We start from the raw sequence: 12547 nt of genomic DNA on the forward strand, positions 1-12547 counted from the left end.
TCTTGTAACCCACTCCGCAAAAAACCGGGGAGAAAATTTGGCAAAATGTAAAGCGGTCAGCCTCAAAAGAATGTTTGTGTGTGTGTGTGTGTGGACTCACAACAGCAGGAGGTGGTGGAACAATCCATACCATTTCATGCTACACCCCTTTCCTGAATGCTCCCCCGGTTATAAAAAGCAAACACCCCGAAGGAACAAGCATAGCACATCAGGGACAAAGGCCACCGCCTGCACGCTGAGCTGATTTTCTCGTAGCAGGGACCATTTCGTGCACAGGGAACATTTGAGACACTCCACTTAGAAGTGACGCAGTCCGTTCGAGGACCTGGGCAAGGCGATTGGGAGGGGAGCAGCCACCCAGCTTCAGGTGTGCCTAGAGGAAGCCAATTATCTAGATCCCTCCCCAAGTCCCAGGCTAGCGCACCGGAATTATTTTCAGCGGCACAGCTGAGGTTGGTAAAGAGAAGATGCAACTAGGCTTTGCATGCACCAGCAAGCACAGTAGGGTCGGTCGAAGTCGGCAGTGGTGCCCTGGCTACGGATGGCGGGGGTGGGCGGATGGGGGGAGAAATTTGTTGTTGTTTGCATTTCGATGAGACACAGCCTAATTTGCACTTCTTGAACCCACTATGTGAATCGAAACGCAACTATCCTTCAAATTGTGCACCTCTCCAACTAAAGTGGCCAAAATTGCTCCTGGTAGGGGGAATTGCCCATAAAAATGCATATTTTAGTGGGAAAAAAGCATACAAAAAATGTGGGGGAATTTCTTACAAAAATGTGCTTATCAGATTGGAAAAAGGAGAAGACGGAATTGACAGATTCATCCATCCTTAGTTTGGGTAGCTGTATTTTTGCATCCCTGCTCCAAACATTTTTGTTGTTAAAACAGCAGAGAGATTATATTCTGATATTTCTGGCTCCTATAATCTGGTCGCAAGGCCCAGGATCTGCCCCTTCAATCCTGCAGTTCCTCAGCTCTCTGGCTTGGATGCTCCTCCTCACCCTTCCCCCTACTCCCCCCCCCCCGGCGCACGGACACAATATCTCCCAAGCACCGCTCTGCAATTGCTGCAGCTCCCATCTGGAATCTGTCTGCTCTTTACAACTGACGTCTATTAGGAAGGCAGCGGAGAACAGCAGTGATAAAACCATCCTGGGTTTCTGCAGTTCTGCGCTGCGCCGCCGAACAGCGAGAGCACCTGCTTTTGTGTGTTTTCAGCTGGGGATGTTGACAAGATGCAGGTTTTGCATTGAGCACGTCTTGGCTCAGGAGTGAGACGTGGTCTTCTCCCACCAACTCTACAGATCCAAGGCGACTCGATTCTGCTCGCTTTGCTACATCACCCAAAGATGCTGTTATAACCCGGCCAGTGGGCTATATTTAATACCTCCCCCCAACACAATCTGAACCGCGTCACTGTTCTTCCTCCTCCCCTGTGCTCCATTGCAATCTGCTGGAAGTCATGTCCGTACCGGCGCACAGACAACATACACAGGGCAATTCTGTGCATGCCTGATGGTTTGAGCATGTGCAGATTGTCTCCTCCCGTAAAAACCTGCCTGCACACGGGAAGGCCTGCTCTGTGTCCCCACACCTTCAAGGGGTGGGAAGAAAGTGCACAGAACAGATCCTTCCTGACCTTTGCACTCTGGCTTTCAAACGCTCTCCCCCCCCTGGGGTTTTCTCTTGACCTCCTTGCTATTGACCTTTTGAGGCACTACTGAAACATTTTTTTTTGTCTTTTTCTTTTGCATGGTTGGGAAGAATTAAGAGGGCTGGTCTGTTCTGCTGTTGCAACGATGCTGGTATCCACCCCACCCCCCCAAAAAACTGATCACAGAATCATAAAATTGGAAGGGGCCACAAGGATACCTAGTTTAACGCCCAGCAATACGAGAATCTTTCACCCAATGTGGGGCTTGAACCCATGATCCTGAAATTAAGAATCTCATGCTCTACAGACTTGAGCTATCCTTCGGTGTGGCTGTGCTTCTTTGTGTAGCCGTTGCTGGTTTTTTAATGTATTTTAATTGCTTTTTTTATTAGCCGCTTCAGGTGTTTGACTTTTGAGGGGGAATATTTTAAGGTGGGAGGCGGTTAGATTGCACCCCTGCGCTGCCCCCGCACACACGCCCAAAGCAGATCTGCATGGCCAGTGGCCTTGTTCATGTGTCAGAGATCCACAGTTCAGAGAAGGGCGACCAAAACAGTCAAGGGGATGGAGTGACTCTCCCATGAAGAAAGCTTGCAGCATTTGGGACTCTTTAGTTTCTTGGGCTCCTTGATCACTGCAGATGGTGACAGCAGTCACGAAATTAAAAGACGCCTGCTTCTTGGGAGAAAAGCAATGACAAACCTAAACAGCATCTTAAAAAGCAGAGACATTACCTTGCCGACAAAGGTCCGTATAGTTAAAGCTATGGTTTTCACAGTAGTGACGTATGGAAGTGAGAGCTGGACCATAAAGAAGGCTGATCGACGAAGAATTGATGCCTTTGAATTATGGTGCTGGAGGAGACTCTTGAGAGTCCCATGGACTGCAAGAAGATCAATCCTATCCATTCTTAAGGAAATCAGCCCTGAGTGCTCACTGGAAGGATAGATCGTGAAGCTGAGGCTCCAATACTTTGGCCACCTCATGAGAAGACTCCCTGGAAAAGACCCTGATGTTGGGAAAGATGGAGGGCACTAGGAGAAGGGGACGACAGAGGACAAGATGGTTGGACAGTGTTCTCGAAGCTACTAACATGAGTCTGACCAAACTGCGGGAGGCAGTGGAAGACAGGAGTGCCTGGCGTGCTATGGTCCATGGGGTCACGAAGAGTCGGACACGACTAAACGACTAAACAACAACAAGTTTAGAGAAAAGCTGAGTAAGAGGCAGCACAGATATAGGTTTGTAAAATTATACATGGCATGGAGAAAGTGGGCAGAGAAAAATCCTTCTCCCTTTCTCCAAAACATGAGAACTCGAGGATATCCAATGAAGCTGAAGGGTTGGAAGATCCATGGGAAAGAAAAGGAAGTACTTCATTATGTGACACATAGTTAAACTTTGGAACTCGCTGCCGCAAGAGGCAGTGGTGGCCACCAACCTACGTGGCTTCAGAAGAGGATTAAGCAAATTCATGGACGATAAGGCTCTCAGTGGCTGTGAGCTACAATGGCTCGGCTCTGCTTCATTGGTCAGAGGCAGCAATGTTCCTGAATCTCAGCTGCCGGGAATTACAGCGAAGGAGGTTGTTCTTGGGCTCAGATCCTGCTTGCAGGCTTCCCGCAAGCATCTGGTTGGTTATTGTGAGAAGAGGAAGCTGGAGTAGATGGGCCATTGGCCTGATCCAGCAGGCTCTTCTTATTTTTTAATAATAATAATAATAATAATAATAATAATAATAATAATAATAATTGCAGCAATTTTATTATTTGTACCCCACCCGTCTGGCTGGCTTGCCCCAGCCACTCTGGGTGGCTTCCAACATATATAAAGGTAAAGGTAAAGGGACCCCTGACCATTAGGTCCAGTCGTGACCGACTCTGGGGTTGCGCGCTCATCTCGCATTATTGGCCGAGGGAGCCGGCGTATAGCTTCCAGGTCATGTGGCCAGCATGACAAAGCCGCTTCTGGCGAACCAGAGCAGCACATGGAAACGCCGTTTACCTTCCCGCTGTAGTGGTTCCTATTTATCTACTTGCATTTTGACGTGCTTTCGAACTGCTAGGTGGGCAGGAGCTGGGACCAAGCAACGGGAGCTCACCCCGTCACAGGGATTCGAACCGCCGACCTTCTGATCAGCAAGCCCTAGGCTCAGTGGTTTAACCACAGCGCCACCTGGGTCCCACCAACATATATAAAAACATTTTTAAAATCACACATTATAATGATGCTCCCACCCTTTTTCCTTGCCACTTCTCGGAATATTTTCTTTTCTTTTCCATATGCACACGCACACCCTGACTGGGGGAAGAGAACGTAGCTGGCTGGGTTGGAATCCGACCAGTCATTCTCTAGCTTTGCTGAAGCCCGCAGGCTAGATGCGAGCGACGCCCGCCTGCCGCAAAAGATGTGCCCGCACCTGCACGAACATTTGCACACAGCACACAGGTATGTCGCCCTTGACACCCAGACTGTGGAGCAGATGGGCAGCAGCCAATTGAGCACTGACATGCAAAATGCTGCGAGTCCTGAGGTATCGCAGGGATGGACGAACAGGAGGGAAGAGGAGGTTGGTGTGGAGGAGGAGCTGAGGCTGGGGAATAGAGGCTGGAGGAGGCAGCTATACCGTAGGCTCCCTGCCAGGATCTGGCTGCCTTGGTTGAAGAAGCAGGACGCTCCTTCCCTCCTGGGGAAAGGAGAGCAGCAACAGAATCTGGGAAGGGTGTCAGCCCACCGCTAGGGATAGACCAAGCAGAGTCAGAAAAGGAAGGTGGCCCAGGGCCCAGAGGCACTCCTGTCAGAAGAAACAGGTACATCTACAATCCTGCCCGGCAAGAGAGTCTTGGAAAAGAATGTGCTTTGCCCAGTCTTTAAAAGCTTGGTGGGTGGGTGTGCCATCCCATTGGGACAATGTTGTTGCCACTGTGAAGTTCGGATCTCCTTGCCCCGATCTTGGGATTCATAGAATAACAGAATTTTAGAGTGGGAAGGGACCCCGAGGGTCATCTAGCCCAACGGCCTGCGATGCAGGAATCTCAACTAAAGCACCCATGACAGGTTGGCCCTCCAACATCTGCTTAAAAACCTCCAATGAATTGCACATTGACTCCTTAAGACTTGGACCTCTGCTTCTCGCCTGGCTGGCCTCACCTTCCCTGGCCTCTAGCCTGAGTAGAGCATCTGCAGGAAATCACCAGCTGCTGCTGAGTCTCCCCCCCCCCCAGTAAATACCTCTAAACAGAGGTTGTGTGGCTAACCATCATGCTTTCGCTGAGATTCTTGCATTGCGGGGGGTTGGACTAGATGACACTCAGGGTTCCTTCCAACTCTGTGATCCTCCCTTACTTTCAAGCAAGGGCCTCTGTCATCGTGGTCTGGGTGGGAGCCAGGATGCAAACACCCTCTCTGCTTGCACACACAGGAACGCTTCACTATACGTGCTCTCCATGACACAGACGTGTAAACACACACTCCTGGATTGTATGGCTGCTTGCCAGGGCTTGTAGCCCACACACAGCCTCATTGCTGTCAACACAGACCACAAGTGTACATTCACCCACAAAGCAGCTCAACCCCCACAAAATTTGCCATTGCCTAAGAACTGCTGACTGCACTCATAGATAAAAATCCGCATCTCCTTAGGAAAGGCTGTGATGCCCTTTTGCCTGCTGCCTAAGAACTCAAGAGGCTGCCATATACCGAATCAGGCCACTGGTCCATCTAGGTCTGTACTGTTGGCACGGACAGGCAGCAGCTTTCCGGGGTATCACACACAGGGTTGTTCTCTCTCCCTCAAACTCATGGACAGCCAGCGAAGTTGAATGTAGAAAGATTCAGGACAGATAAAAGTAAAGACTTCTTCATGCAGCGCGTCGTTAAACTATGGAACTCACTCCTGCAGGAAGAGGTGGTGGCTGCCAACTTGGATGGCCGCAAAAGCGCTGGCAAATTTACAGAGGAGAAGGCTGTCAATCACTACTAGCCATGATGGATGTCCTCTGTCTCTACGGCTGGAGGCAGCAAATGCTTCTGAATATTGGCTGCCAGGAACCAGAGGAGAGGAGAGGGCTTGGGTCCTGGCTTGTGGGTTTCCCATTATGACATCTGGTTGGCCAATGTGAGAACAGGATGCTGGACTGGATTGGTCCTGATCCAGAACAATCTTTGTATGTTCCGAGGAAGCAGTACTCTCCCCTACCTGGACACAGAACCTGGGACCTTTTGCATGGAAAGCCTGTACTCTGCTACCGAGCTGGGGGCCTTTCCCAAAGGGTGTTTTTGGTCCTTTTTTGGGAGGAGGGGGGGGTTGCTACTGCTGGCCTGTTGCCAAAAGCCCGGCAGGTGCAAAACTTTGCCATGGGTCTAGGAGGGGGCCAGCTGCACTTTCCCCCTGCCTGGCCTGCATATCTGCAGAAATTAGGTTTTCTTCCTTTATTAGTCCCAGATTGCTTTCCCTTCCTGTCGAGTGTCCTATGGTGATCATTGGTATTTTGACATCCGTTTCCTTATTTATTTGCAAAAGGGAGGGAAGGAAGGAAGGAAGGAAGGAAGGAAGGAAGGAAAGCTAGAAATCTGAACAAGCCAGAGTGCTGTGGCACTTTGTGGAACTGGCACGTTTATTATGGCATAAGCTCCCTGATGATGTGCGCTATGCTGCAATAAATCTGCTCCCCTCTGAAAGTGCCACGGTGCTGCTGTTTGGTGTTGCGACGACAGCCTTAAAACAAGGCAGCCTCTCTGGAGTTATCCTTATAACTGCAATGGAAGTAGCACAGATAATCGAAACCTACACACACACACACACACACACCCTATTCCTCTGGTCCATCCATCAGTTCCCAGCCTCCCTCTCCTCCTCCGAGCTGCAAACCCTGCCTTACAGCTGGATCTCCCAACACACACCAAGCGGTTGGAACGCGGAGTCAGGCATGTATCTCCCCGGAAAGACAGTTCAATTAAAAATACAGCAGAGCCTCGCAAGCCAGCAACCTGGCACGGGAGGGGGAAGAAAGCCCTTCCTCCACGCTCCGTGTCCCAGCCGAGAGTCGGGAGGGCGGAGGAAAGGATGTGCGTGCGAAAAGAGGCTCGGGGAACAAAGGCGGGCTATGAAATCAAAGGCAGACCCTCTCGGAGAGGAGAGCCCCAAAGCTCAGCACAAGGAGGGGGGTAGTGGGGCCCTGTGGCCCGTGCAGTGTGAGGGAAGGACGTGACGGGGCTCGCTTTAAAGAGCCCCACATTTCGCCTCTCCCCGCTTTTTCAAAGAGCTGGACCAATCATGGCCGAGGAGCGATGGAACAGATGGAGGTGAATGAGCAAAGGAGGGTTGAGGTGGGGACAGTTTGCTAAGAGGAACCATAGTTTTTGCTTTGTTGCAGCTGTCACACTGGGCTCTTTGGGAGAAAGCGCACTCCTCTCTGCCCCTCTCTCCCCCTATTATTATTATTATTATTATTATTATTATTTTACAATTCAATTTGTATACCTGCTCTGGTCAGACCTCACCTGGAGTACTGTGTCCAGTTCTGGGCACCACAGTTCAAGAAGGATACTGACAAGCTGGAACGTGCCCAGAAAAGGGCAACCAAAATGGTCAAAGGCCTGGAAACGATGCCTTATGAGGAACGGCTTAGGGAGCTGGGTATGTTTAGCCTGGAGAAGAGAAGGTTAAGGGGTGATATGATAGCCATGTTCAAATATATGAAAGGATGTCATATGGAGGAGGGAGAAAGATTGTTTTCTGCTGCTCCAGAGAAGCGGGCACGGAGCAATGGATTCAAACTTCAAGAAAGAAGATTCCACCTAAACATTAGGAAGAACTTTCTGACAGTAAGAGCTGTTCGGCAGTGGAATTTGCTGCCAAGGAGTGTGGTGAAGTCTCCTTCTTTGGAGGTCTTTAAGCAGAGGCTTGACAGGCATATGTCAAGATTGCTTTGATGGTGTTTCCTGCTTGGCAGGGGGTTGGACTGGATGGCCCTTGTGGTCTCTTCCAACTCTATGATTCTATGATTCTACCGCCTTATAACTGCTGGTTTTAGGGCCATTCACAACATAAAAACACAGAATACATAATAAAAACAATCCTTGCCTCCCCAACACATGGTTAAAGAGGAACGTTTTTGCCTGGCACCTAAAGGTGTATAATGAAGGCGCCAGGCGAGTCTCCGTGGGAAGAGCATTCCACAAGCGGGGAGCTACTGCTATTGAGTCTCCATAAACATATTCAGAGGGGGAAGAGATGTGGAGGCCAGCGGACAATTTGTCATTTTGTTGAGGTGCTCCAGAGCAGCCTAAACCTGCAACTTGCTTTTTTATCTGCATCCCATTGTGCTTTTTGTGGCAAAGTCTCAGACACCGATTGGTTGAGCTGGTGTCACGTTACAGAAAGTCATTCATGAACACTCTCCAGCTACTTAGGGAACAAAGCCATTAGAGTATTTGCTACTATGGGGGAAGGGGAAGTTGGCTGGGATCAAAAGCTCACACAGGCCCTACCTAGTAAGGCAGAGCACTGAGAAATGGTCCCGGGAAGAAAGGAAATACTGTAAAGGTTTAGGGAGATACGATAAGGCTCAGACCCGATATAGGGACAGGGAGAGGTGGGAGGAAGCTGGAAAATGTTTGGAGGGTGTGGGCCAGGAAGCCAAGGGGGAACAGGGTTGCTATGCATCTTGGCAGGGCTGTGACATCTTTAGGAGTTGTGTAGAAAGAAGATTCCATTAGTTGTGGCTTGTGCGGCCGCTGCAACATCATGACCTGTCAATCCTAAGGAGCTGTTGAGGCCCAAGAAGCAGCGAGAGGTGCTTATGTGGAGGCAAGGCTCAGCTTTACCTATCGATCGGAGGCAACCTGCCCATCCTTTCAAGCTTTTACTCACAAGCATATTTTTCTCATTGGCTGGTGCTCCACATTCGAGAAGCGAGCTCAAAAGGGACAGTGGCAACATTCACACCATATATTTAGGCTCAGGACCCCAGTACCTCAAGGATTGCGTCTCCCCATATGAACCCTGCGGCCAGCATCTATGGCCCTTCTGCATGTACCCCCTTCACGGAAGGTCTAGAGGGTGGCAACATGAGAATGCCTTTTCTGCAGTGGCTCCCCATTTGTAGAACACACTCCCCAGGAAGGCTCACCTGGCACCATCATTATATATATTTTAGGAGCCAGGCAAAAACTTTCCTCTATAACAGTGATGGCGAACCTATGACATGCGTGTCAGACGTGACACGCAGAGCCCTCACTGCTTGCACGCGCCCTATCGGCCCATTCGTGCTGTTGTTGTTGGTTTCCCCCCCCCCATTTGTTCTCCCGCTCCTCCTACAGCTTGTCTCCGCTACAACTTGTCTCCGCCCGTTAAAACCTGGATCCTTTGTTGTTGTTGTTGCTGGTAGTCAGAGAGATTGGTTTTTTAACCCTTTCTGTGCTGTTTTTTTCTGGCGCTTTGGTAGACTATGATTGGGTGTAACAGCGTTCGTTTTTAACCCGTTCTGTGCTGGTTTTTTGGCGCTTTGGCAGACTATGTCGGTGCTGCATATTAGTTCCAGCGAAGGTATTATTCGTCATTTATTTCTGTTCTCTTTCCTCCCAAAAAAGTGCAGCAGCTTTGGGGCACCGCCCAGAAAAAGCAAAGCAACTTTTGCACCCCCCCCAAAAAAAACCCTCCAAAACTTTGGTCAGCAGCTCCCCCCAAGAAGCTCAACAACTCTGGGCACTTTGTGATAAATAAGGGGTTTTTGGTTTGGTTTAGTTAAATAATTATTTTTTGGTTTATTAAATACAGTTATATATTACAATTATACATTTTTGTTATTTAAACTACAAATATCGCGAAATCATGGTTTTTTTTCTCAAAGTGACACACCACCCGAGTTATGCTCGGTTTTTTGGCGAATTTTGACACACTAAGCTCAAAAGGTTGCCCATCACTGCTCTATAACCAGGCTTTTGGCCTTAAAAGTCTGTGGCCTTTGTAATGTCACATGGAAGATGGAGCAAGCTTGTCCCCCCCACCCCTTATATCGGAGGGCAGGACCTGAACCAATGGCTTCAAGTTACAAGAAAGGAGTTTCTGACTAAAACATCAAGAATAACTTTCGAACAGTAAGAGCCGTTTGATAGCGGAACAGACTCTCCTTCCATGTAGGTTTTTAAGCAGAGGTTGGATGGCCATCTGTAATAGATGCTTTAGTTGCTTTAGTTGAGATTCCTGCATAGGGACTAGATGACCCTCGCGGTCCCTTTCAACTCTACTATTCTGTGAATGTATTTCTTTTTCTTCTTGGTTTTAATGTATCTATGTGGGTTTTTTTGGTCTGTGTGTTTGGTTGTAAATCACAATATAAAGTTACTATTAACTTTAATTATGATTAATAATAATAACAACATTTAAATCACTGCAATATCTCTTTAAACAGCTATGGCTTCCCCCAAAGTTCCCCTGGGAGTTGCAGTTTCTTAAGGGAGTTGAGAGTTGTTAGGAGACCCCCTGTTCCCCCTATTCCCCTCGCAGAGCTACAAATCCCAGAGGGATTGATAAACCACTCTGAGAACTGCATCTGTGGGAGGGGAATAAGGGTCTTCAAACTGCTCTCAGCACCCTTAAGAAACTATAGCTCCCAGGAACAGGTGTGAGGAACTTCAACCCTGGGAGCCAAAAACAGTATTCCAGGCGTCTCTATCTGGTCAAATTCTGAAATGTGCAAAGTGGGTGTATATATGTGGAGGGAATCCCATGAAAGATCTTCTTGTGTAAAGCCCAAAATAAACCTCTAAATTAAGATTCTGTGTAAATCAGGAATCAACATGTTAGAATCTGGAGTCTACCAAAGAGGGAAGGTCCCAACTTTGACGAAGACCTGGGCATGGCCGGGAACTGCCATTTTAATTTCCCACAATGCCCCAGCATGCCCAACGTAGTGTTGCCTCGGGGCATTCTGGGAAATTACAGTGGCGGCCCGCAGACCCAGCAGGGTGGGCGTCAGTGATGATGTGCCCTGCTGTGGCCTTGGGGTCTCGACGGTTGCCCTCGGATGCCAGCTGCTGACACCAGGCCTGCCTAATTTACCACTATCTGAGTAAGTTCGCTGAGCTGTGGCTCTAGATGCCGCTTAAAGAGAAATAAAAAATCCAGTGGATTCATGTCTCCGTAGAACTGGATCCAGTCTGCCTGAGACACAATCTGCAAAGCTGCGGTTGATCCAGGAGCATTCTGAAATCTGGTCTCGTTGCAATGGCCTTGTTTGCCCGTTGCAATAGGTCAGGGCTGCTGGCTTGTTGCGATTTATCTGGAAGCCACGGTTTCAAGCTGGCCTGTAGCCCTGGCTTCTTGTGATGTGTGAACCCGGCACTGGGATTCGGGAGACTGGGAAGACGCAGGGAGTTTGGGCGGCTGCAGGGCAAGAGAGGATACAATTGCTGCAGCCTGGGCTAGCTGGAAAACAGTGCAGGCCTTCTGCCCTCCCGCAACTCATCTAGAGATAACCACAGCCGTCACCATGGAGATGGCCTCTGGCCACTGGATGGGAAGACCAGTCTCTCTCTTTCTCTCTCTGTCAGCGTGGGGGTCGCTTGATGCTATTCTGCCAGTGTCCAGCCTCTCCCGGGCTTTGTTGACGGGGGCCAGGGCAACTTTTCAAAGACGGCAATGCCTCGGAAGTTCACACGGCATCCCTGCTTTACCGTCACCCAGGCTCTTGCGGAGTGGAGACGAGAGCATTGTTCTCCATCCAATCTTGCCTTTCTCGGAAAGGAAGAAGAAGAAGAAGAAGAAGAAGAAGAAGAAGAAGAAGAAGAAGAAGAAGAAGAAGAAGAAGAAGAAGAAGAAGAAGAAGAAGAAGAAGAAACAACCCCAAATAAAATAACTGGGAGTGGAGGAGCGTGAAAGAACCACGGGGGATTTCCCCCACCCCACCCCAGATTCTTCTGGGAGAAAGGCCAAGCCTGACATAGCTCGCTAAGAGACCACAGTTTAGAAGGCCCGATTCCTTTGAAAGCTGTCTTGGCAGGGGAGTTTGAGGCAGGCAGCATCCTCCTCCCCTTGTGCATTATGTCACTTCCATGCTGAGCATCACTTTTGGGTCAGGGAGCATGTGAGGCAGTTGCCAGGCAACCAGCAACCCTCCTCTTTCCCCACCTGGGAGAGCAACTAACCCTTGGAGGTAAAGGGCAGAGCGGCAGGGAACTGGGGGGGACCCGTCAACCCGGAGCACAATTTTGCCAAGTCATACGTGATGCTTCTGCCTCTGGGTAGGAATTAGCATGCCATTTCTGACAGTCACATGCTGTCTGTTTTTCGAGGCAAGCACGCCCTGTTTATACACTCTCGAGACGGCGCCGCTTGCATTCTCCCTGTGTGCGTACAACTACTGCTTATCAGAGTGCCGTAGGATAGAATCATAGAATCGTAGAGTTGGAAGGGACCCTAAGGATCATCTAGTCCAACCCCCCCCCCCCGCAATGCAGGGAAATGCACCTGTCCTGTTCAGAGATCAAACCTGCAACCTTGGCATTATCAGCAGCACACTCTAACCAACTGAGCTATGAAGCTCAGCCCTGTAGCTAAGACAGGACCTAAGAGAGAAGTTGGTCTCATCCACGCAATCCACCAGAGCTTTGGTCCCCTAGGAGAGACCAGGGCTCAAGTCCCCACTCACAAATCAATATATAATCCACAAAGAATAACAAAAATCCAATGGTAAAATCCGAAGCAAGGAAAAAGCTCAGTGATGAAAAGGGGGGGGGGACCCTAATGCATACATAAAGCTGCTGAATTTATTCCACACTGAAGAGACTAGGGGCACAGTGGATTAAAAACAGGCGTTCAGAGGCTTTTTGGTGAAATTGGTACAGGGTGAAAGGAGATAAGAGGCAAGACCCGGCTCTACTGTTAG

General features: G+C 49.4%; 1 protein-coding gene across 5 annotated transcripts in view; it reads right to left on the minus strand.

Moving 5' to 3' along the window:
- RAI1 (retinoic acid induced 1) overlaps positions 1 to 12547 on the minus strand; it is a 223155-nt gene that overhangs the window by 25160 nt on the left and 185448 nt on the right. The window lies entirely within an intron of this gene.

Source organism: Zootoca vivipara, chromosome 14 (assembly GCF_963506605.1).
Source record: "Zootoca vivipara chromosome 14, rZooViv1.1, whole genome shotgun sequence".
In the NCBI taxonomy this organism is placed as follows: Eukaryota; Metazoa; Chordata; class Lepidosauria; order Squamata; family Lacertidae; genus Zootoca; species Zootoca vivipara.